The sequence below is a fragment of the Astyanax mexicanus genome, chromosome 8 (genome assembly GCF_023375975.1).
Source record: "Astyanax mexicanus isolate ESR-SI-001 chromosome 8, AstMex3_surface, whole genome shotgun sequence".
NCBI lineage: Eukaryota > Metazoa > Chordata > Actinopteri > Characiformes > Acestrorhamphidae > Astyanax > Astyanax mexicanus.
The window spans coordinates 3662526-3685000 of NC_064415.1; the positions used below are offsets into that span (position 1 = coordinate 3662526).

The 22475-nt window shown below is 39.3% G+C and overlaps 1 protein-coding gene and 1 long non-coding RNA gene across 2 annotated transcripts in view; both read left to right on the forward strand.

Annotated features, from left to right (window-relative positions):
- The window catches only part of pth1r (parathyroid hormone 1 receptor), a 186672-nt gene that overhangs the window by 86862 nt on the left and 77335 nt on the right, over window positions 1–22475 (forward strand). The window lies entirely within an intron of this gene.
- LOC125803759 (uncharacterized) lies at window positions 886–21890 on the forward strand. Its single transcript, XR_007440134.1, has 3 exons — window positions 886–1164; window positions 3415–3504; window positions 21781–21890. It is a non-coding gene; the product is annotated as an uncharacterized LOC125803759 (long non-coding RNA).

Sequence of the window (22475 nt, forward strand, 5' to 3'; positions counted from 1 at the left end):
TATGGGAATTGTAGTGAGAGCTGATAATAGAGGGTGCAGGTGAATTATGGGAGTTGTAGTGAGGGCTGATAATAGTGGGTGCAGGTGAATTATGGGAGTTGTAGTGAGGGCTGATAATAGTGGCTGCAGGTGAATTATGGGAGTTGTTGTGAGGGCTGATAATAGTGGGTGCAGGTGAATTATGGGAGTTGTAGTGAGGGCTGATAATAGTGGGTTCAGGTGAATTATGGGAGTTGTTGTGAGGGCTGATAATAGTGGGTGCAGGTGAATTATGGGAGTTGTAGTTAGGGCTGATAATAGTGGGTGCAGGTGAATTATGGGAGTTGTAGTTAGGGCTGATAATAGTGGGTGCAGGTGAATTATGGGAGTTGTAGTGAGGGCTGATAATAGTGGGTACAGGTGAATTATGGGAGTTGTAGTGAGGGCTGATAATAGTGGCTGCAGGTGAATTATGGGAGTTGTTGTGAGGGCTGATAATAGTGGGTGCAGGTGAATTATGGGAGTTGTAGTGAGGGCTGATAATAGTGGGTTCAGGTGAATTATGGGAGTTGTTGTGAGGGCTGATAATAGTGGGTGCAGGTGAATTATGGGAGTTGTAGTTAGGGCTGATAATAGTGGGTGCAGGTGAATTATGGGAGTTGTAGTTAGGGCTGATAATAGTGGGTGCAGGTGAATTATGGGAGTTGTAGTGAGGTCTGATAATAGTGGGTGCAGGTGAATTATGGGAGTTGTAGTCAGGGCTGATAATAGTGGGTACAATTGAATTATGGGAGTTGTAGTTAGGGCTGATAATAGTGGGTACAATTGAATTATGGGAGTTGTAGTTAGGGCTGATAATAGTGGGTGCAGGTGAATTATGGGAGTTGTAGTGAGGTCTGATAATAGAGGGTGCAGGTGAATTATGGGAATTGTAGTGAGAGCTGATAATAGAGGGTGCAGGTGAATTATGGGAATTGTAGTGAGAGCTGATAATAGTGGGTGCAGATGAATTATGGGAGATGTAGTGAGGGCTGATAATAGTGGCTGCAGGTGAATTATGGGAGTTGTTGTGAGGGCTGATAATAGTGGGTGCAGGTGAATTATGGGAGTTGTAGTGAGGGCTGATAATAGTGGGTACAGGTGAATTATGGGAGTTGTAGTGGGGGCTGATAATAGTGGGTGCAGGTGAATTATGGGAGTTGTAGTGAGGGCTGATAATAGTGGGTACAGGTGAATTATGGGAGTTGTTGTGAGGGCTGATAATAGTGGGTACAGGTGAATTATGGGAGTTGTTGTGAGGGCTGATAATAGTGGGTGCAGGTGAATTATGGGAGTTGTAGTGAGGGCTGATAATAGTGGGTGCAGGTGAATTATGGGAGTTGTAGTGAGGGCTGATAATAGTGGGTGCAGGTGAATTATGGGAGTTGTAGTGAGGGCTGATAATAGTGGCTGCAGGTGAATTATGGGAGTTGTTGTGAGGGCTGATAATAGTGGGTGCAGGTGAATTATGGGAGTTGTAGTGAGGGCTGATAATAGTGGGTTCAGGTGAATTATGGGAGTTGTAGTTAGGGCTGATAATAGTGGGTGCAGGTGAATTATGGGAGTTGTAGTGAGGGCTGATAATAGTGGGTACAGGTGAATTATGGGAGTTGTAGTGAGGGCTGATAATAGTGGGTGCAGGTGAATTATGGGAGTTGTTGTGAGGGCTGATAATAGTGGCTGCAGGTGAATTATGGGAGTTGTAGTAAGGGCTGATAATAGTGGGTTCAGGTGAATTATGGGAGTTGTTGTGAGGGCTGATAATAGTGGGTGCAGGTGAATTATGGGAGTTGTAGTTAGGGCTGATAATAGTGGGTGCAGGTGAATTATGGGAGTTGTAGTTAGGGCTGATAATAGTGGGTGCAGGTGAATTATGGGAGTTGTAGTGAGGTCTGATAATAGTGGGTGCAGGGGAATTATGGGAGTTGTAGTCAGGGCTGATAATAGTGGGTACAATTGAATTATGGGAGTTGTAGTTAGGGCTGATAATAGTGGGTACAATTGAATTATGGGAGTTGTAGTTAGGGCTGATAATAGTGGGTGCAGGTGAATTATGGGAGTTGTAGTTAGGGCTGATAATAGTGGGTGCAGGTGAATTATGGGAGTTGTAGTGAGGGCTGATAATAGTGGGTACAGGTGAATTATGGGAGTTGTAGTGAGGGCTGATAATAGTGGGTGCAGGTGAATTATGGGGGTTGTAGTTAGGGCTGATAATAGTGGGTACAGGTGAATTATGGGAGTTGTAGTGAGGGCTGATAATAGTGGGTACAGGTGAATTATGGGAGTTGTAGTGAGGGCTGATAATAGTGGGTACAATTGAATTATGGGAGTTGTAGTTAGGGCTGATAATAGTGGGTGCAGGTGAATTATGGGAGTTGTAGTTAGGGCTGATAATAGTGGGTGCAGGTGAATTATGGGAGTTGTAGTGAGGGCTGATAATAGTGGGTACAGGTGAATTATGGGAGTTGTAGTGAGGGCTGATAATAGTGGGTGCAGGTGAATTATGGGGGTTGTAGTTAGGGCTGATAATAGTGGGTACAGGTGAATTATGGGAGTTGTAGTGAGGGCTGATAATAGTGGGTACAGGTGAATTATGGGAGTTGTAGTGAGGGCTGATAATAGTGGGTGCAGGTGAATTATGGGAGTTGTAGTGAGAGCTGATAATAGTGGGTGCAGGTGAAATATGGGAGTTGTAGTGAGGGCTGATAATAGTGGGTGCAGGTGAATTATGGGAGATGTAGTGAGGGCTGATAATAGTGGGTGCAGGTGAATTATGGGAGTTGTTGTGAGGGCTGATAATAGTGGGTTCAGGTGAATTATGGGAGTTGTTGTGAGGGCTGATAATAGTGGGTGCAGGTGAATTATGGGAGTTGTAGTGAGGTCTGATAATAGTGGGTGCAGGTGAATTATGGGAGTTGTAGTCAGGGCTGATAATAGTGAGTGCAGGTGAATTATGGGAGTTGTAGTTAGGGCTGATAATAGTGGGTACAATTGAATTATGGGAGTTGTAGTTAGGGCTGATAATAGTGGGTGCAGGTGAATTATTGGAGTTGTAGTTAGGGCTGATAATAGTGGGTGCAGGTGAATTATGGGAGTTGTAGTGAGGGCTGATAATAGTGGGTACAGGTGAATTATGGGAGTTGTAGTGAGGGCTGATAATAGTGGGTGCAGGTGAATTAAGGGAGTTGTAGTTAGGGCTGATACTAGTGGGTGCAGATGAATTATGGGAGTTGTTGTGAGGGCTGATAATAGTGGGTACAGGTGAATTATGGGAGTTGTAGTGAGGGCTGATAATAGTGGGTACAGGTGAATTATGGGAGTTGTAGTGAGGGCTGATAATAGTGGGTGCAGGTGAATTATGGGAGTTGTAGTGAGGGCTGATAATAGTGGGTGCAGGTGAATTATGGGAGTTGTAGTGAGGGCTGATAATAGTGGGTGCAGGTGAATTATGGGAGATGTAGTGAGGGCTGATAATAGTGGGTGCAGGTGAATTGTGGGAGTTGTAGTGAGGTCTGATAATAGAGGGTGCAGTTGAACTATGGGAGTTTTAGTTTAATCTGATTGTGAGTGCAGATGGATTATGGGAGTTGTAGTTTGGTCTGATTGTGGGTGCAGGTGAATTATGGGAGTTTTAGTTTAATCTGATTGTGAGTGCAGATGGATTATGGGAGTTGTAGTTTGGTCTGATAGTGGGTGCAGGTGAATTATGGGAGTTGTAGTGAGAGCTGATAATAGAGGGTTCAGGTGAATTATGGGAGTTTTAGTTTAATCTGATTGTGGGTGCAGTTGGATTATGGGAGTTGTAGTTTGGTCTGATAGTGGGTGCAGATGGAGGTGGTGGAGAATTCTACCCTCTGTTAGTGTGGTGTTATTTCTCTTGTTGGTTGCAGCTGATTGGCTGTTGCTGATTGGCTCTGTTCTCTGCTGCTTGCTCGTTATCGGCCCCCCATAAGAAATGGCTGATATGAGTGGAGTTTATAATGTTTTAAAATCACTGATTTCTGATAAATCTGAGAGAATATTGTGTATTTCTGGTAGTAATGTGTATACATGGCAGTAAAACACTGCTGAATGCTTGTGTTGTACTATTGATTGGTAGATAATTAACTGCATACTCATTATTACCATTATGTAATTACTTATATATAAAATATATTACTCACTTAATTATTATTTTAATTATTTTAAACCTTTAATTACTGTAATTATAATCATTATAAACACACTTAATGACTTTGGATGTGTTGTAAATCTTATTGTAATATATATTGTATTTATTGAATACCCTTAATATCTTTGGGTTATCATAGTTATACACATAGTTAATTATTTGTAATGGTAAATATATATATATATATATATATATATATATATATGATCATAATGACTACAATTATAATAATTTATATTGTACACATTTAAGCATAATACACATTCATTTTATTTTATTGTAATTATTTTTGTAATTATTGTTATAAACATCCATAAATACTGTAGTTATATTAATTTATTTTGTAATATTTAGTAATTTCGAGTAATTTCCGACGCATCACTCAGCAGCTCTGGGTACAGTGGTGAGAGGTGGGGTTTTTATACGCTTTGTGTGTGTGTGTGTGTGTGTGTGTGTGTGTGTGTGTGTGTGTGTGTGTGTGTGTGTGTGTGTGTGTGGTTCCTGCTGGAATGACTCCAGCTCTGATGAACAGACTGTGTGTGTTTGGAGAGAGAGAGAGCTTCTTGCTTGTCCACTCTCTCTCTCTCTCTCTCTCTCTCTCTCTCTCTCTCTCTCTCTCTCTCTCTCTCTCTCTCTCTCTCTCTTCTCTCTCTCTCTCTCTCTCTCTCTCTCTCTCTCTCTCTCGGAGGGGCGGGGTCTTCACTAATAATAGTGAGGTGCACACTAATTACCCATGATTCTCCTCTGGGGAGGACTTTATGCAGAGTGGTGCTTAAACGCAGCCAGAGGATAACATGGGGCTGAGCTTTCCGCTGGGGTTGCCAGATTGGGTACATTTTGGTACATTTATTTTTACATCGAATAAATAAAATATAAATAAAGGTAGATGTTGCTCTGTTAAAAGGTGCTTTGTACTTCTGCACTTCATCTACACATCAGGGCTGAGATTACTGCTGAGGTTGCCAGATTTAATGTTTTGGTACATTTATATTTATACATTTATATTTAGGTGTAAATGCTGCTCTGTTAGGAGGTACCTGTGCAGTCTGCGGGGTATAGAACATTTTTTTTTTAGCTCTTTTGCTTATTACATAGAGCCTAAAAGTTTTTTGTATTGCTTTTCAAATAAATTAGTGTCCCTAATAACTTTGTAGTTACACATTAACAACCCATGTAATAACAGTGTAACTACTGATGAAGTACACATTGTTTCAGATTAATTAATAGATAAATTAAAATAATAAAATGTTTCCCATTCTTGGGCTCCCGATCTCCTTATAAGGGCATTTTCCCCGGCCGTGTCCCAATTCACTAGCCGGGGGAGCTGTAGTGTATTAGACAGCGATGTGACTGTGATTTTTTTCCTTTCTTCCTGAGTTTACCTGCTTTGAGATCAACTGTTCTGCAATTGGGTTCAACAACCCTCTGGGCTGGAGAGCTACTAGTCTGTATCAGCACTCCATCCCATTACACTTCATTACACTTTATTTTACAAAACAGAATTTAATTGCCGACCCCTGATATAAATCATTATTCAGAGTTCATCATGGAAAGATAAAACCAAGACAAAATAATCTACTTAATATTCTATCTTATTCTACTTATAATTCTTCTTAGTTATTCTAAAGTGGGACCAATACATCTGGGGGTGTTTTTTATTTTTTCACACCAACACTGTTTGGTTTGGTTGTACTCTTACTTTTTTTTTTTTTTGTACAGTAGTTTGTTTCAGCAGGTGTGAAATCTTTATTAATTATTATTCTTTATTTATCTTTATTAAATATTATTAATTTCACTTGGGTTCGGACCAAAACCCGCACCAAGAGGAGGTCGTCTCAGTCTGGTCCCAATCCAACTCTGGAGTGAATGTGATCAGACCCAACTATCACATATAGTTCTACATGCATGTTTAAGCTAAACGGCTGTTCAGGTGCAGTTTAGCCTGATTTATTCCCCAGATAATAATTACTACAGCAATTAACTAATGCATCTCTGCTGTTGCACCTTGCTATACTTTTTTTTGTTTTTTTACACTGACTTTAGCTCTGCTCTGAACTGCCTTTTTTAAAACTACGTCTGAAACCAAACCAAACCAAAAGAGGAGGGAAAAACTCGACACTAACGAACTCCTTAACTAATTCACAGCAGAGAAACAAACTCCAGGTGTAAAAACACCCTAAAAATATACAATTAATCATTGTTTTCTATAAATTATTCAGTGTTTTTTAAATTATTTTCAGCCAAATGATCTCAGTTTATCACAAGGTTTAATGTATTCTTATCCAGCACAGCTTCTCTTCATATCTACGCTTCAGGGCTGAGCTCACTGCTGAGGTTGCCAGGTGTTTCATTTACATATTCCTTTTTTTTCATCTTATTCAGGGGAAGGTACAGAATGTGTAAACAGTGAAGGATAAAGATTAAAGTAGCACAAAAACAAAAAGTGCAGATTTAATGTTATTCTTATCCACAGCTGCACCTCGGGGTGGAGCTCACTGCTGAGGTTGCCAGGTGCTGCGTTCTGATACAGTTACTTTTGCATTTATTAATTTCCTCCAGCCCCAGTGAAAAAAGTAGATAGTAAAAAGTATACTAAGCATTATTATACTATAGTGCACTAAAGTGTTCTTGTAGCCACATTATTATTAATCAGTATATTTAAAGAGTGCTAAAATAGAACACTTTTTTTGTACTTATTATACTTTAATTACAGTATAAAAATAGTAAAAAAAGTCTTACTTAAATTGTGCTTAAATTGTACTTAACTGTACTAAAATGGAACTATTTTAAATATACTTAAGTAACATTTAAACACTTAAACTACTTCATGTATGTAACCCCTTTATTTTAAATATGCTTACAGCAAAATTATAATATATTTAATAATGAGTATTACAACTGTATCACTATTTATTATATATATATATATATATATATAGTATATTAGTATATTAGAAAAGAATTTATGTTAAATATATGTGATATATTTACATTATGAGTACAAATATACATGCTTCTTGTTCCTGTCTTTTTTTTTTTAAGTAGCACACTTCTAGTGTACTTCGTTGGGTATTAAATATATATTTTAATATATTGTACTACGATTTCTAGCGTGTTACAAATTTACTTAAACATTTTTTTATTTGACATATAAATGTGTTCATATAACACTGTATAGTTCTCTATAATTTACTTATATTCATATTTTCCTAATTGTAATTACAGAGCACTAAAATACATTTTAACTACTGTTATATTAATGTAATACCCTTAATATATTTTTTAAAACATTTTACCAATGTAGTAATTTAATTTCTTATCTTTTTTTTTTTACTTTCTAAAAAGTTATATGATACATTGCACTTTAAGTGAACTACTGTAACAGTTGTTTTTAAACATGTACAAAAGTATATTTGAAAATAAGCATTTTAGAAGTATATTTAGTTAAATTAAACATTAAACATTTTTTTAAATACTATATATTGTACATTTGAGGAAAGCATAATATTAATGTCGTTTTTTAATATATTTTAGTTAAGTGCATAAGTCTGTTAGTATATTTACAGCATACTTAGACATTTATCAATATATTTTAAGTACAATTAAGTGTATTTTTTCACATGGTAGAGCAATGTACAGAATGAGTAAACAGTATAAGCTGATATGAAGTATGAAGATAATGTAATGTAAATTTATCTGTGTAAATTTAATGATTTTGTAACTGAATGAAGGTGTTTAGTTTAGATGCTGTTTGAGTCTCTATTCTGGATACAAGCTGAAATACAAGCTGATATTTTGTGCATCATAGAGGCATGTCTCTCACCAGGAGGAACACTACCCAAATGTAGTCTCTGAGAGCTGTGTTTTTATAGGGCAGCAGGAGAACTGCGGATTTTATTTTCCAGCAGGACTTGGCACACTGCCCACACTGCTTACCAAAAGTACCAGTTGGTCTTAGTTATATAATATTCAAATTTTCTGAGACACTAATTTTTGGGGTTTTCATTGGCTGTAAGCTTCATAATCATCAACAATAAAAGAATAAACACTGTTATAAAAGAATAAACACTGATAAAATAGATCACTCTGTGTTTAATACATCTATATAAAATATATGAGTTTCAAATTTTGAACTGAATCACTGAAATAAAGTAACTTTCCGAAGATATTCAAATTTTTTTGAGATGGCCCTGTAAGCTCTACTGGTGGGACGTAACCTGCTTCCATGATCTGTTAGCAACATTAGCATCTTAGCTAGAAAGGTGAGTCAGAAAGGTCCTGGGTTGTAGATTTAAAGGGAAAATGTCTTGATTTTCTTTGACAAACTATCGCTTTGAGCGTTTTTAATGGCCCCTCAGAGGCCAAGGTTATTGGCTGGCCCTGTGCCAGCAGGACATACAGCCAATTGAATTAGACTCGAGTGTGTCAGACACCTACACACAGGCCTGCTTGTTAGTCTCCTGAGGAAATAGCCGTTAGCATGTCTAAGGAGAGCCGTCAGCGATCGCTACACACACACACTCTCCACACACATATACACACACACACACTCTCTACACACACACACTCCACACACACACACACACACACGTCCTGCTTTATCTTTCCACAAGTGGTGAGTTTTCCCGAGATGTGGATGAATATAAATCAGGCGTGTTGTTTTTGACACAGAGACGCTCAGTTCTGATTGGACGGCGGCTCGTCTGAGCGAATCCCCGCAGGGTAAAAAATAAAAAAAAAGCCACGGCCGGCTTTAGATAAGCGGCGTTTTGTTTTAAAGCGGCAGTAAAATCGCTCTCAGCTCGGACTGAAAGCAGCTTTTGTTCAGCTCGCGTTCGATTCACTGCTTCCACGAGACTCCCGACCAGACCTGGCACTTTTATTGCCCTCTCGGGGTCAAAGGTCACTCAGAGAGGAGGGCTTTCCAACAGCAAATAAAGCAAATAAAATGATAAAAGTCTTTAAAGCGATAGTTTGGTGAAAAATCTACTAATCTATTTGATTGATCCACGGCCTTTACTCCTCTCACTTTCCACCCCATATAAACCCTAACTTCCTCTTTCACCTCCTTCTTTTTTTCTCCTTTCTTCTCTTCCTTTATCTCTTCTTATAGGGAGGCTTCAGCTTCATGCTTTCTAGTGAAGCTGCCTCAAACTCCAGCCCAAAAACTAGCAAATTAAGAAATTAAGCTAATCATTTTGCTAACAAGTATTGGAATCCTATGTACACCAATTAGCATGGTGCTAATCAGTAAATCAGTGGGTTAACTTAGAACACGCTCTCCTCAAACCTCTTCAACAGCGTCAGCTCTCATTATTTTGTTGATAAAAAAGTAGGTCTGTCACAATAATTGCAATATCGATTTATCGTACAATAAATGAACATGACCTTAATATTTTTTTTAATTATCGTGATATCGTCTATTGTGTTTATTTGTATGTTTGTTCACATATAAAACAGTGGTTTAGACAGTATTTTAGCCAGAAGTCATGCTTCAGTAACTGTGAGTATATAAGAATAAGTATATAATTCCCAAACTAATTATAATAAATGATTAATTCAAATTAAGTTGTATTTTAAAAAGTGTATGATTGCTTTTTTATGCTATTTTGTTATCATTATGTCAGTGGCATTTAATTGTCTTAAAATGACAAATATCGTGTATCGCAATAATTTCTGGGACGATAAATCGTCCACAAAAAAAAAAAAAATTATAGTGACAGGCCTAGATGAAAGTGCTAATTTCCAACAGGAAATACAAAATCAAATGATTGGATAACTTCCTGTACTGAAAGGCTAATCATTCAATATGGAGTTTGCAGTTTATTCATTATATGTTGATCTGCATCATAATCATCTTTAGAAAGTTATTGGTGTCAATTAGGCAAATTTTACCCGGACACAACAATGCAATTTTTTCATTGGCTATCTTGGGTAGCCACATTTCTTAATTTATTGACCGATTTGTTTCAGGAAACTACATCCATACCTCTTTCTACACAAGTTAGAATAGATCTATATAAAGATAACAGATCTTTCCAGCTCTATTCTCACCAGAATTACTTTAAGCTGTTTAAGGGCTCTGTCACATTTATTCAAATAAGCATGCCATGCATACACTTTGTGTTTACCAGCAAAACCATCTATTCAACACAACTTCTCTATAAGCATCGACTCTCTCTCTCTCTCACCGACAAAGGTTGCTAGGAACCTGGGTGTTCTGGTTGATGACCAACTCTCCTTCACGCACCATGTGGCCTCGGTTGCTCGATCCTGCCGCTTCGCGCTTTATAACATCCGGAAAATTTGACCGTTTCTGACGCAACAGGCCACCCAACTCCTGGTGCAAGCAGTCGTCATCTCACGCCTCGACTACTGCAATGCCCTGCTAACTGGCCTCCCGGCCTGCGTAGTAAAACCACTCCAAATGATCCAGAACGCAGCAGCACGTCTGGTCTTCAACCAGCCAAAACGGGCACATGTCACCCCGCTGCTCATTGAGCTCCATTGGCTACCAGTTGATGCTCGCATCAAATTCAAAGCTCTTACAATCGCCTACAAGGTGATGACAGAACAGATCCTTCCTACCTGCACTCGCTCCTGAAGGCTTACGCTACCTCCCGGCCGCTGCGCTCCTCCAATGAACGTCGCCTCGCTTTGCCAAACACTCACACAAAGCAATCCAGACTGTTCTCATACAGAGTTCCCCAATGGTGGAACAAACTACCTTCCACTACCAGATCAGGAGAATCTCTCACTATCTTTAATAAACTCCTGAAGACAGAGCTCTTCAAAGAGCACTTACTCTCTTAACACCTCTAACTAACTACCTTCTACTACCAGATCAGGAGAATCTCTCACTATCTTTAAGAAACTCCTGAAGACAGAGCTCTTCAAAGAGCACTTACTCTCCTAACCCCTCTAACACACTAACTACTTCTAACCTCATTTCCTTCTTCCCCTCCTTCACTTCTCTATCCCTTTATTTCCCTTCGACCTCCTTTAAGCCCTATCTAAAAATGGGTTATCTAAATTCCTATTACTTTTGTACTTCATTATTGTAAGTCGCTTTGGACAAAAGCGTCTGCCAAATGAAATGTAATGTAATGTAATGTACCACATGTTACTAGCTCATTAGCTTGTGCTAAATGGCAAACACAAACAGGCTAGTTCATGCTTCACTACGATACAAGCAGTTGACTTGCCAAAGACAGTAGATATAGATCCCTCCCTCAGACGAAGTCGGCTGGCTAATTCTGCTGTGTACAGTTTGAGAATTTAAACCAGCAGACCGAAATGGTGTTTCTTTAACTAGAAGATCTAGTGGATGGGGCTCTGGAGGGAATTGACTGGGTTGAGGGGTGGAGCCAGGGAGGTTTTTTTTTTTTTTTTATTGTACTCTGATTTACAACTGATTTACAGAAAATGTATGAAATTCTTTTTGTGATTGGAATGCTTATAGGTGTTTATAAAGGCAGAGAGAATACAAAAGGACACTTAACCCCTATCTGGACGTGATTATTTTAATTTCTGTTAAAGAATATTTCACACTTCTACTCAGTGATAAAACTCCTGCATCCGGACTGCAATTGAAAAGACATGCAGGAGGAAAAGTGAGTTTTTTGGGAGTTCAGAAGCTCCTCCATTTCCACAAAGTGTACAGGAATTACGGTGCGCGGCAGTGGACAAATAGCTATTTTATTATTAAACGGGAGGAGACGAAACTCAGAGATGTGAATCCGGACGGGACTAAAATTATTGGAGGAGCACAGAGTTCAGAGAAAAACAGTAGATAATTCAGCCTCTAAGACGTTCTACATGGTTGTTCTGGACAGGAGTGAAATCACAGAGGATATAAACCCCTCATAAAAGAGAAACTAATCGCATCCAGATAGAGTTAAAAATTGAGTTTTGCATCATTTGTCCTCTTTAATGTTTGAGTATAAATACTGTACAGCAGAGTAACAGCAGCTCCAGCTCCAGGCTGCTCTGTTTCCAGTCTGCAGCTCTGCTGAAAGAGGTGTTTTTTTAGCTGAGATTATTCTGCGGTCACTCTCTCGTCACCGGCCGAGCGTCTGCGCAGCGTCACGTGGGTTCAGAGCGTATTTTGATGTCGTTTATCTTCGCCTCTTTTGGACCAGGCTCTGGAATATTCTATATTGGCCCGTCCGGCCGGGAGCACACAGTTTGTATCTGTGTGGTGTTTGCTGGCGGTGAAATGTTGTTCCAGTTGTGGTTGTTTGCTGCGAGCGGCCAGAACTGTCTTCCCTCTGTGCTCTCTTTCAGAGCCCGAAATACCGCTTCCCTCCGTCCCCGAGCCGACAGAAGAGAAAATATTGAAGGAGAGAATATTACTCTTCAGATCAGGAGGATATTTCAGCTTCCATTATATACGGTGGAAATGCTGTTTCAGGCACAAAGACTCTGTACATGCTGAGAACCTGCAGATACATGCCATATATATCACCATTATACACTGATCTAGCATAACATTATGACCACCTGTGTATTTCTACACTCATTATACATCATTTAGAACACGTTGTAATTCTGTAATTAAATGTAATTAAAGTCTTTAGTCCTGTATCTGTTTCAGTGCTGCTGGAGTTATTAAACACCTCAGGGTCACTGCTGCTGAAGGGATGCTGAATAGTTTAGGCATCATCCTGTAGACAGTGTCCTGTAGGCAAAGTGCAGTGTTTTGTGGGCAGTGTCCTGTGCCCAGCATCCTGTAGGCGGCGTCCTGTAGACAGTGTCATGTGAGCAGCGTGTTGTGGGCAACATCCTGTGGGTGGCAGCATCCGGTGGGCAGTGTCCTATGGTAGTGCCCTATAGGCAACTTCCTGTAGACGGTATCCTGTTGACAGTATCCTGTGAACAGTGTCCAGTGGGCAGCAACTTGTGCGCAGCGTCTAGTAGGCAGCATCCTGCAAACAGCGTACTGTAGTCAGCATCTTGTGCGCAGCGTCTAGTAGGCAGCATCCTGCAAACAGCGTACTGTAGTCAGCATCTTGTGGGCAGCATCCTGTAGGCAGCGTCCGGTAGTCAGCTTCTTGTGGGCAGCGTCCTGTAGTCAGCATCTTGTAGGCAGCATCCTGTGGGCAGCATACTGTGGGCAGCGTCCTGTAGTCAGCTTCTTGTGGGCAGCATCCTTTAGGCAGCACCCTATGGGTAGTGTCCTTTGGTAGTGTCCAGTAGGCGGCATCCTGTAAACAGCGTCCTGTAGTCAGCATCTTGTGGGCAGTGTCCTGTAGTCAGCTTCTTGTAGGCAGCGTCCTGTAGTCAGCATCTTGTGGGCAGCATCCTGTAGGCTGCATCCTGTGGGCATTGTCCTGTAAACAGCCTCCTGTGGGCAGCATCCTGTAAACAGCATCTTGTTGCCAGCATCCTGTAAACAGCCTCCTGTAGGTAGCATCCTGTGGGCAGCATCCTGTAAACAGCATCCTGTTGCCAGCATGTTGTGGGCAGCATCCTGTAAACAGCATCCTGTTGCCAGCATCCTGTAGGCAACATCCTGTAAACAGCCTCCTGTGGGCAGCATCTTGTTGCCAGCATGTTGTGGGCAGCATCCTGTAAACAGCATCCTGTAGGTAGCATCCTGTGAGCAATGTACTGTAGTGAACATAGTGTTTAAAAACTCCAGCAGCATTGCTGTGAGAACAGATACAGGAATATAATCTGTAATTATGGAGCTACAAAGTGTCCTTAATTATTAATGGAGCTAAAAACAAAATTGTAGTTTTTATCCAATCAGAACAGTGGGATCTAATGACAGCGTAAAGTGGGCGGGGTTTAAACACAGCACTAAATGAGCCACTTCTGACACCAATCTTCACTAGTCTAACCCTGTAATTGAATGTTAATACTGTATTTTTTAAATTTGATCCAGTATTTTAAACTATAATATTGTTATATTTGTATATATTGTTTATTATTTGATATATTTTTATCACCCCTGTTAACCCCAGGCTGAAGCAGAGCCCGGACGCTTCCTCAGCTGAAAGTAGAGGAGATATTATGGTCTGTAATTCTCCTGCAGGAGCTGCAGATGGGTTAATGAATCAGTGTGATGCTGGGAGGTGAGGAAGTGTGTAGAAGTACAAAGTGAGCGGTTTCTAATGGCGTCTGAAATGACTTCCTGTGCTGACTCCACCAATTACAGCTCCACAGAGTGAGCCCCGCTAAACCCCTCACAGGACAGCCTGTTTATTTATTTATCTGCAGTAAATAAATAAGTACAAATCCAATTTAAACCTTAGAGGCATCCTATGCAAACAGCATACATATTCAGAAAGCTGAGCTCTATATGCAGAGGAGTTTCTGAGTAACTGAACACCTTATAAACTAGTTTAGCTCTTATTACTGTTTACACAGGTTAAAATAAAGGGGTTTAGGGTGTTGAGATTAAGTTAAGATACAGATACAGATTAATTTATGTTTAAATAACAACATCTATCTGTTTTTGCATATTAACTCTTTAGATATCGCTGAATTTGAGACAGGTCTGAATATAAATCGTCGGTGTCCTATGAAAAAAAAAACTTATCTCTATTTTTGTTGATTTTTAGTTTACTACATAATTTGAACACACAAACTGTCCTTTACACTGTGCCAAAATTTCTTGATGAACGGACCAATAGAAACTCTTCAAAATGACCTGAAATAAACTCTTTTTTCATTGACTTCCATTGAAAGTTTACACGTTTTTTTCTCTCTCCTGTAAATTTGCTGTTTTGGAGATAAGTGTTTTTCATTAGACAGCGACGAAATACTCTTCAGTTTGTCACTAATACTGTCAAGTACTAGACTATAAGTCTAAGTATACATTTTATTTAGTCCAAGACTCTTGAATGTAACATTAATCTGAGTTATCATACCGTTAAAATTCTAATTAAACTTCTATTCAGTTAGTTAGTTCTGTTCTGTACAGCTTAATGTATGCAAACAGTATTCTGTCCATGTGTGAGTATTAATACAGCATTTACAAGTAAAGTAAGTAAAAGTAAATTATTATCGTGGATAAATACTATTATGACCATGATATGTACACACCTGTTCCTCTCTCAGTGCTGAGGTTGTGGGTTCAAGTCCCTGTCTGGGTGGGGTTTGGGTTTACTTGTCCTTCTCCAACAGTCCTAAAACATAGAAATCAGGGGAATGTATTACTCTAAATTGTGTGTGTGTGTGTTTGTGTTTGTCTTTTTTACATTGTGGGCTCCACGACCAGTTAGCTCACTCACGGTGTGGGGACAAAAATACTTATGGGGACCAAATTTGTGTGTGTTTGTGTGTAAGAGAGAGAGATCAACCAAAATGGAGAGATTGGACGATATTCACAGATATATGGATGGGCACTGATCCAGCCCTTTCTGTGGACAGTCCTTTCTGGTTAAGAGTATGCTGTGTGTGATTGGCTGCCACTTCTTGTCAGGGTGTTAGTTCCGTGCTGAGTGGTTATAAAGTGTCCTTGGGTTTAAAAAAGTTGATATATGTAAGTTACTAAGAACTAATCAAAGTATAATTCAGCACACCTCAGAGTGGTGATGTTTTTATAACACTAATCTGTATAAAGTGTATGAGTCAGTATAATATATATATAAAGATATAAAACACTTTATTTAAGGAACACAAATTAGGGGCTTATTAATGTCTTATTATTTGCTTAAAAAAGCCTTAATTAGACATTTGAAAATGATTTATTGACTACTTATTAGGCTTTATGCTGTGTTATAAGGGTTATTGGTGCTTAATGAGGGATCTGTTATGTGGAAATGATTTATATTGTAATAATTAGTTCTTATAGTTCACAATAAACAGTTATGTTAGCATCCTGTTAAGCAGATTATTAAGACTATTAAAAATGAACTATAAGCTAATTCTACATGTTATTAGTGTTTTTATAATTGGCAGCATTTTGATCTATGTGAGTTTGGTAAGGTTATGTCTGTGCTGGAGTTAATATTGAGTTAATAAGGGGTTAATTAGTCATTATAGACCAAGATGTGCATCCTATTCTAAAGTGAGCTTTTGTTCATCTCTAATTAGAAACTAAAAAGAACTGAATCAATATTTAATCAATCCCAGACCCCTAATTAAGCACCAATAACACCTAATAACACAGAATAGAGCCTAATAATAAGTAGTGAATAAATCATTTACAAATGTCTAATTAAGGCTTTATAAAGCAAAAGAGTGTTTGAGTGTAAGAAAAGTCTCTATATTGTATAAACCTGCGCTAAAGCAGAGCTGAAACTGTAGTGGTGGTCCTGAAAGCTGAGTTTAGCTCATAGTTTTGTTAGATGTTAGATGTTAGATGCTCTGCTGCTGCTGAACTGGTGGTTTGGGGAGTTTTAGTGCGGGTTGTTCTGCATGTTCACAGCCGTGTTGATACTCCAGCGTTCCCCACAGAGCTGGTAACGGTGTTTTAACTGGATCTGAACATGAATTCTCACTCAGCTGCTCTTTCAGGGCTTCTATTATCCTCAGAGGATGAGTTGTGTGTGTGTGTGCGCGCATGTTTTACTATCTTTGTGAGGACCAGATATTCTCATAGGCGTAGTGGTGTGTCTAGACATTACCAAAGAATTCTGCTTTTAATTAGAAAATCTAAAAGAGTGAGTTTTTAGCTTAGTGTTAGTGTTATGTGTAGTGTGTATTTAGCTATAGTTAGTTATAATATTAGTTATAGTTGTATTATGGGAACGGTCCTCACAAGAATAGCAAAAGCTGTGTGTGTGTATTTTGTGTGTGTGTGTGTGTGTGTGTGTGTAAAGATTATGTTTAGTGACGTTTAGCAGAGCTGTTTAAACGAGTGTGTGCAGAGTGTGTGTTGCTCGCTGTGATGTAATCAGTGAAGTGTGTGAGGTTGACCTCACCCAGTTACACACACTCTAAATCATAAAATCACTAATACACACACACACACACACACTTATAATAAAGAGCTTCTTAATAGGAATGAGCTTAAACTGTATTTTAAAACACTGTTTTAATTGGATCTATGTTTGGTATATTTAGGATATTTAAACATCTTTATATTTGAATATACAGAACTAGTCAAACACCATGAAATATGTTAAAATGTTCTGTACTGTAGATTAACACTTAAGTCATCCAAACTATGAAGAAAAACAAATGGAATTATTTAGTAAACAGAAAAGTGTTCAACAAACCAGAATATGTTTTTTATATTTTACATTCTTAGATTGAACAGTTTTGAACATCTCTGCTGGATTTTCTCAGTCAGTTTTATGGAGTAGAGTCACCTGGAATTCAGTTCTTTCAGTTAACAGCTGTGCTGAACTCATCAAGAGTTAATTACTTGAATTTCTTGTCTCTTAATAAAGTGTTTGAGAGCATCAGTTAAAGTAAAGTAGTGAAGAGGTAGAGTTACAGGTATACAGTGAATAGCTTTATAATTATCTTCAAGTGCAGTCACCACAAAGGCCGTCAAAAACATTAGAATGATGGAACTGGCACTCATCAGGACCAGTTTAGGAAAGGAAGAGTTTTGGTTTGTTTAACACAGTTTTTAAGTTACTACATGATCATTATGTGTTCCTTCATAATCTGATAGATCACTTTACTATACATTTATAATGTGGAAAAAAATGTCCAAACTTTTGACTGGTACTGTATATAATATAAGAAGTAATGAAGAGAGAAAAGAGGGAAGGACATACATATAATAATACAATTATTTATTGAATGGAGGGGCAGATAATGATAATTATCATTATAGAAGCTGAAAGGCTGCAGAGTCTGGACTCAACCCAAATCCATCAGCATCAATCGACAGTGTCTGTCAGTGTCTTTCAGTGTCTGTCAGTGTCTGTCAGTGTCTGTCAGTGTCTGAGCGTCTCTGAGTGTGAGAGTATATTCACTAATGAACACTGACGTCTCAAGAAGCTGATAAATTCTCACAGAAACTTGCAGACATTTACAGATTTCAACAGAGAGTTAAAAACCACTGACAGGAATAGATGGACACTCACAGACACCCCAAGGCACTGATGAAAAGACACTGACACTGATTCTCAAACAATGATGGACACTCACTAATACACACAGAGATTCACTGACAGTAATAGACACAATCAGTATCACTGATGGACACTTACAGACACTGACTGACAGTGTGTCAGTGAGCATCAGTAATTAAATAAAATAGATAAATATGTGACCGTCAGTCTCTGTGAGTTGCTGTCAGTATCTGTCAATGTCAATTCTATCTGTATCTGAGAGAGTCTGTGTTTGTCCATTAACATGTGTGGGTGTCTGTCATTGTCATTGTCTTGAAGTGTCTATTAGTTTCTGTCTGTGATTGATGCTTCCATAAGTATCTGTTGGTGTTGGTGTTTGTCAGTGTCTGTTTGTGTCTTTGGGTCCATTTGTGAGTGTCCATCTATGTTTTTTTGTGTCCATGAGTGTCTGTGTATGTCTATGCTTGTTTGTCTGTATCTACCAGTGTTTCTGCATATTTGTGAGTGTCCATCACTGTCTGTCAGTGTCCATTACCGTCTGATAATATTCATTTTGTCAGTGTCTGTGAGTGTCTGTCAGTGTCCATTACCGTCTGATAATATTCATTTTGTCAGTGTCTGTGAGTCTCTGTAAGTGTCTGTCAGTGTCCATCACTGTCTGATAATATTCATTTTGTCAGTGTCTGTGAGTGTCTGTCAGTGTCCATCACTGTCTGATAATATTCATTTTGTCAGTGTCTGTGAGTGTCTGTCAGTGTCCATTACCGTCTGATAATATTCATTTTGTCAGTGTCTGTGAGTCTCTGTAAGTGTCTGTCAGTGTCCATCACTGTCTGATAATATTCATTTTGTCAGTGTCTGTGAGTCTCTGTAAGTGTCTGTCAGTGTCAATCACTCTCTGTTAGACGCAGTGTATCTGTCAGTGTCCATTACCGTCTGATAATATTCATTTTGTCACTGTCTGTGAGTCTCTGTAAGTGTCTGTCAGTGTCGATCACTGTCTGAAAATATTCATTTTGTCAGTGTCTGTGAGTCTCTGTAAGTGTCTGTCAGTGTCGATCACTGTCTGAAAATATTCATTTTGTCAGTGTCTGTGAGTGTCTGTCAGTGTCCATCACTGTCTGATAATATTCATTTTGTCAGTGTCTGTGAGTGTCTGTAAGTGTCTGTCAGTGTCCATCACTGTCTAATAATATCCATTGTGTCAAAGTGTCTGTAAGTGACTGTCCGTGCCATTCGTCTGTTAGTGTCCATCTTTGTCTGATAGTATTCATTGTGTCTGTCAGTGTCCATCACTGTCTGTTAGTATCCATAGTGTCTGGGAGTGTCTGTCAGTGTCCATCAGTGACTGTCACTGTCTGTGAGTTTCTGTAATGTCTGTAAGCGTTTGGAAGTGTATGGAAGTGTCTGTCACTGTCCATTCCTCCCTGTCAGTGCCCATCACTGTCTGTTAGCATCCATTGTATCTGTGAGTGTCCGTGAGTGTCTGTGTGTGTTCCCAGCAGTGTGTTGTACAGTGATGCTGGTGGTTGAGATAATTTAATATAAAATGCTGCTAATGGTCTGTAATTGTCAGTAATGTCCTCTTTCCTCTGATGACTCGCTCTCTTTATCTGAAACCTGAAACTTTCCTCCAGCTCGGCTCATGTTACTGTATTTACTCTCTGAGGATCTGTGTGTTTTACGCTTTAATCTAAACATTAATACGCTGTTGGTTGAGGTGTGTTTGGAGGTTCGGGGCGTTATCAGTTTCCCCCAGAGTTCCTGAGAGAAACGCTGGAAATGATGAATTATAAATTAGGCTGTAAAATGCTGTTCTAATTTTCATATCCAAACAGGAGCAGGTTCAGCCTCTCAGCTGTAAGATAAAAGAGCGGCTGTTCATTACTCTGATTTCTGCTGGACTGACTGGAGAAAAAAAGCCTGAGTTACTGATTTAATGAAGCTCAGAGTTCTGACCTGTAGCATAAACCTCAATTCAGCCGGAGCAGTAAATAAACACGCGTATATAAACCGTATACATGCACGCATGCTCATGTAATCATTTAATGATATTTACATTTTAATGTTTAAGTGCTTGACATGTTGAACTTGCAATTACTGTGAAATGGTTTACAGAATATTTCCTGCTGAATATGGATGATCACTTCGTAGCATTAATAAAATTATCGCTTATATAACTCAATATATAATAGCTACATTTATTAGAGTCTTTAGTTTATGCACTCGCAGTTTTAATAGTTAGATTTGTTCATTTCGTGCATAAAATAAGCTGTAATTAAATATGTTAAATAATGTTGCTTTTTTTTTTACTTGAAGCGACAATGTAAGACATAAAAAAATAGTTTATAAAAATACATGATAATGCCAGAAACTCACTAAAGCAGTATATAAACTGATTATGAATTTAACCTGGGCCAAGGCCTAGTGAATTATGGGAGTTGTAGTGAGGGCTGATAACAGTGGGTGCAGGTGAATTATGGGAGTTGCAGTGAGGGTCTGATAATAAAAGTGGGTGCAGGTGAATTATGGGAGTTGTAGTGAGGGTCTGATAATAAAAGTGGGTGCAGGTGAATTATGGGAGTTGTAGTGAGGGCTGATAATAGTGAGTGCAGGTGAATTATGGGAGTTGTAGTGAGGGCTGATAATAGTGGGTGCAGGTGAATTATGGGAGTTGTAGTGAGAGCTGATAATAGTGGGTGCAGGTGAATTATGGGAGTTGTAGTGAGGGCTGATAATAGTGGGTGCAGGTGAATTATGGGAGTTGTAGTGAGGGCTGATAATAGTGGGTGCAGGTGAATTATGGGAGTTGTAGTGAGGGCTGATAATAGTGGGTGCAGGTGAATTATGGGAGTTGTAGTGAGGTCTGATAATAGTGGGTGCAGGTGAACTATGGGAGTTATAGTGAGGGCTGATAATAGTGGGTGCAGGTGAATTATGGGAGTTGTAGTGAGGTCTGATAATAGTGGGTGCAGGTGAACTATGGGAGTTGTAGTGAGGGCTGATAATAGGGATTCCAGGTGAATTATGGGAGTTGTAGTGAGGGCTGATGATAGTGGGTGCAGGTGAATTATTGGAGTTGTAGTAAGGGCTGATAATAGTGAGTGCAGGTGTATTATAGGAGTTGTAGTGATGGCTGATAATAGTGAGTGCAGGAGTATTATGGGAGTTGTAGTGAGCGCTGATAATAGTGGGTGCAGGTGATTTATGGGAGTTGTAGTGAGGGCTGATAACAGTGGGTGCAGGTGAATTATGGGAGTTGCAGTGAGGGTCTGATAATAAAAGTGGGTGCAGGTGAATTATGGGAGTTGTAGTGAGGGCTGATAATAGTGAGTGCAGGTGTATTATGGGAGTTGTAGTGAGATCTGATAATAGTGGGTTCAGGTGTATTATGGGAGTTGTAGTGAGGGCTGATAATAGTGGGTGCAGGTGAACTATGGGAGTTGTAGTGAGGGCTGATAATAGTGAGTGCAGGTGTATTATGGGAGTTGTAGTGAGGGCTGATAATAGTGAGTGCAGGTGTATTATGGGAGTTGTAGTGAGGGCTGATAATAGTGGGTGCAGGTGAATTATGGGAGTTGTAGTTAGGGCTGATAATAGTGGGTGCAGGTGAATTATGGGAGTTGTAGTGAGGGTCTGATAATAGTGGGTGCAGGTGAATTATGGGAGTTGTAGTGAGGGCTGATAATAGTGATTCCAGGTGAATTATGGGAGTTGTAGTGAGGGCTGATAATAGGGATTCCAGGTGAATTATGGGAGTTGTAGTAAGGGCTGATAATAGTGGGTGCAGGTGAATTATGGGGAGTTGTAGTGAGGGCTGATAATAGGGATTCCAGGTGAATTATGGGAGTTGTAGTGAGATCTGATAATAGTGGGTGAAGGTGAATTATGGGAGTTGTAGTGAGGGCTGATAATAGTGAGTGCAGGTGATTTATGGGAGTTGTAGTGAGGGCTGATAACAGTGGGTGCAGGTGAATTATGGGAGTTGTAGTGAGGGCTGATAATAGGGATTCCAGGTGAATTATGGGAGTTGTAGTGAGATCTGATAATAGTGGGTGCAGGTGAATTATGGGAGTTGTAGTGAGGGCTGATAATAGTGAGTGCAGGTGTATTATGGGAGTTGTAGTGAGGTCTGATTATAGTGAGTGCAGGTGTATTATGGGAGTTGTACTGAGGTCTGATAGTCATGGGCCAGCAGTTTTTAAATTAATCTTGGCTCTATCCCTGGTCAATCAGTGTGTTTAATACATTGAATGTTGAGTAGCTTAAGTAGCTTAATGTGGAGAAAATATAATGAAATATAT